Genomic DNA, 3978 nt, shown 5'->3' with positions numbered 1-3978 from the left:
TCTACTTTGAATTACAGCTGTTTCATTCTTGTCATAGCCTCATTGCTAAACTGTAGGCTACCTGAGGCCTGACTCTTTAGGTTTATCTGAGCAGCATATGTCTATTGAACCACACATTCAAAAAGTTGAACTGATTTGAATTGAATGAATTCTAAATCAGATAATTTAAAACAATAATTACATGTCTTAAAAAAGAGATCCCACTTTCACTATGGGGTAGTGAAAAAAACATACTTTGGAGTAAGGCACATAAGATTGAAATTTTGGCTCTATAACTAAGCACCTGTGTGATAAAAGACCAATTATTAAATTTCTCTAAGCTTCGGTTTCCTAATGTGTAAAATGTAAGTGGTAATACCTGCTTTTCAGGGCTCTTACCCCTGTTAGGTGCTAGTATGAGATAGTATGTGTCAATCACCTATCATTTGGTGTACAAAGTTCAGAAATTAGAACTATTATATACACCAATGTAAATGAAATCCAAAATAGGTATAAGTCCAGTTCAGTTATTCTCTGTATGATTTAGAAAAGTGGAAATACTGAAAGTAAGGTCAGTTATTTGATCCTTCAGCATGCATTACAGTATTTTTGTTTGAAAGCTATACAGTGATAAACATAGCATTAAACACATTAAACTCAATACAAAGGGGAACTAGTTCATTAACTATTAGGTTAAAATAGTTAATGAACTAGTTCCCCTTTGTATTGAGTTTAATGTGCTTAATGCCTTGAAATACAGGCATTTGTATTGTTCTTTGAGGCAAATGCATAGTCATTAAAGCAATACATCTACCTTTATTTTGTATGCCGAAGAGGATTAACGAAAGCCATAAAGCTGAAGAGAAACAAAAATTCTGCAAAACAAAAAGTACTGCTAGGATTATTTTTTCTTTACTCAGTTATTTCTATGCTTTTGGAAGAGAAACACATTTGAATGTTACATTGCCTTCAGAGAGGAAAACGGCTGTTACACAGAGAGAAAGTCAAATGAAGTAGCCTAACAATTTTGGAGGAGAGTTAAAATTTTAAATCATTCCTGGTACTCACGATTGATTCTGCTGTTTTCAGAAGGATCCAAATGGGGTGATTTGGTTAGGCAGCTGAAGAAGAGTGGAGGCTACCTCTGTGAGCTCAAAATATATTTTATTTTATTTTTAGTAATCTATTTCTTAGAGCCCCAAAATTTATCTGGCTGGTAGTAGGGACTTCAATTTTTTTCTTTTTTTTTTTTTTTGGTCACACCACGTGGCATGCAGGATCCTAGTTCCCTGACCAGGGAGTGAATCTGCACCCTCTGCAGTGAAGCGTGGATTCTTAACTACTGGACCACCAGGGAAGTCCCTTATCTTATACTCCTTTTTTTTTTTTTTTTTTAGGAACTTAAGAAATATTTGTCGTGTGGATGAAAAATGTTGCCTACTGTAACTGCAAACAAACGATGCTGTGGCCATCCAGCCATCAGCCACAACCAGGCCCTGATGGTCACCCCGGAATGAGCTCAGGATAGAGACAAAAGGGCTGCCATCGAACAAGCCCTCAGCCACTGCAGCCACCCCCAGCTGTGCGCCCTGAGGGGTCTCAGGATGGAGAAGAACTGGATCCTGGCCTTAGATAGCCAAGGTGTGCGTCAAAGGAATGATTTCAGTGAGCCCAGACTCTTGCATCTTCCTATACTTAGAAAAGCAGGAGCTAACTTAAAAAATTTGAGACACCTGGTTTTCTTTTATTAACAGTAATCTTTTATGTTCTGATTACCTGGCTTTTGTTGCAAAACTCCTTTATAACCTGGCTCCTCTCTTACCTTTTTGGAGCTGTCCCTCAGAGCTTTATGGGAGGCTGTCTTCTGGGCTTAAGTCCTCAGAAAATTTGCCAAATAAAACATAATTCTCAACTTTCAAGTTGTACATTTTTTTTCAGTCAACAGTTGAATGGCTTGAACAAATATTTGAAATATAAACAATACTCATAAAACTAAAAGTTACTTTGATTAAAATAACAGGTAGCTATATATATTTAGTCTAGGTATTTTTCAAGGTATTAATAAAAATAAAACAACAGGGGCTTCCCTGGTGGTGCAGTGGTTGAGAGCCCGCCTGCTGATGCAGGGGACACGGGTTCGTTCCCCCGTCCAGGAGGATCTCACATGCTGCGGAGTGGCTGGGCCTGTGAGCCGTGGCCACTGAGCCTGCACGTCTGGAGCCTGTGCTCCGCAATGGGAGAGGCCACAACAGTGAGAGGCCCGCGTACCACAAATAAATAAATAAATAAATAACCAAAGAGTTGGTTTGGGGCTATGGACTGGGCAGCCTGAGTCCTAGCGGAAGGGGGGCCACCTGCCCACAGGGGGACTCGCCCGCCCTCACGATGGCCTCTCTATCTCAGCAGCCCAACACGGAGGTACCTCCCTGAGCCTGCTAGCAACTCGGCCCCGCCCACTCCCCTGGTGCCGGCGCAAGGAGGCCACCTCGGCCACAGTGCCCTCTCAGGAGGGGCCCACCACCACGTGGGGGACAAGCGAGGTGCAGCTTGCAGGGCCCCCATGCCCGCAGAGGTGGCCCCGCTGCCTGGCCCTGGACCCTCGGAGGACCCCGAGGTGCCGGCGGCCGAGAAAGTGGGGGTAGAGCTGGCGGGCCGATGGGCACCCAGTTCCCTGAGCCCTGTGAGGGTCCTGAGGGTGTCTCGGTGTCCAGAATGCCTCCGGGGTACTCTTCACGTCCATGTTGAAGACCTTCAGGTCCAAGGAGTATGACAAGATGGTTCTCAAGATAGCGTGGGTAAGTTCTCTGTCCATGGGAATGATGCCCTTGTGCTGCCTGTTAGCGTCTTCACAGACGTGTTTGGTTGTCAGAAAACAGCCGTGGTGGGTGCTGTTGGATTCATGCCCCATTCTTTTGTAAGCTCCATGGAACCTCTGTACCTTACCTAGAGAATCATGTTTGCCTGTGGCTGCTCCTTTGCCTTCCAGCCTTCATGGGTCATTTGGGGACACCATTTAAAGAAGCGCCTTGAACTGGTGAATGGCATTGTCACTGCTGGCAACAGTATCTTCACAATTTTGCTGCATTTCCTTCTAAGGATTCTGACTGACAGCGGGGGCCTCTTTTACACACTAAAGGGTCCTCTGTGTCTTCATGTTTGTTCCCTTTCTGGCTGGTAAGTAAGATCTACCCCTTGCCTCCCAGGCCAAAGATAAAGATGGTGGAAACAAAGGAGGCAACAGATTCTCCCTCTTTTCCAGGAGAAAGTTCAGTCCTCCCCCAGTTTTTTTCAATTTTGCCATCTTCAGTGTGACAGCCTATGCAGTGTGGACAGTTGGAATACCACTTTCACTTTTTGGATACTTTGTGCCTTAGGGTCACTTGAGTCTGCTGTTCTTTGATGGGGTCACCTCAGGTGTGGAGTGCTGCTTATTATCAGCCACTCTGGGCCAAGACCAAAGTCTTCTTTGCCTTGTAAGTTTCCCCTCTGTTCCCTCAGAACTAGAACAGAGGCAGTGTTGGGCCATTGCCCCCACTCGAGCATACTGCACAGCCACAGACAGGACTCTGGAAGAAATGGGCTAATGTGAATTAGAGGACATGACATAACCTTTTTTCCAGCTTCTACATCTCCTCCTTTGGTCTCTAGTACATTGTGAATATGAGAAAATTGAATTGCTTTTCACAACCTGTGACAAGTAGAACATATACATAGTTTTTTTTTTTTTCCTTGTTTATTTTGGCTGTGCCAGGTCTTAGTTGCAGCACACGGGATCTTCGTTGGGGGATGTTTAGTTGAAGCATGCAGACTCTTAGTTGTGGTAGGTGAGCTTCTTAGTTGCAGCATGCATGTTGGATCTAGTTTCCTGACCAGGGATTGAACTCAGGCCCCCTGCATTGGGAGCCTGGAGTCTTATTCCCAGGACCACCAGGGAAGTCCCCAGAACATATACATAGTTTTATGTTCAATTTTGTTTCCTACAATAAACATTAAGCATAG

The 3978-nt window shown here is 44.2% G+C and overlaps 1 pseudogene across 1 annotated transcript; it reads left to right on the top strand.

Moving 5' to 3' along the window:
• Positions 1-2539: 2539 nt before the first annotated feature.
• Positions 2540-3353, top strand: LOC309816097 (monocarboxylate transporter 10-like; annotated as a pseudogene). The gene has a single exon. The product of its transcript is annotated as a monocarboxylate transporter 10-like (transcript).
• The last annotated feature ends 625 nt before the right edge of the window (positions 3354-3978 follow it).

Source organism: Mesoplodon mirus, assembly GCF_964341445.2.
Source record: "Mesoplodon mirus genome assembly, chromosome: 2".
NCBI lineage: Eukaryota > Metazoa > Chordata > Mammalia > Artiodactyla > Ziphiidae > Mesoplodon > Mesoplodon mirus.
The sequence above is the reverse complement of the archived record's forward strand: the minus strand, read 5'-3'. Positions and strand labels throughout refer to the sequence as shown.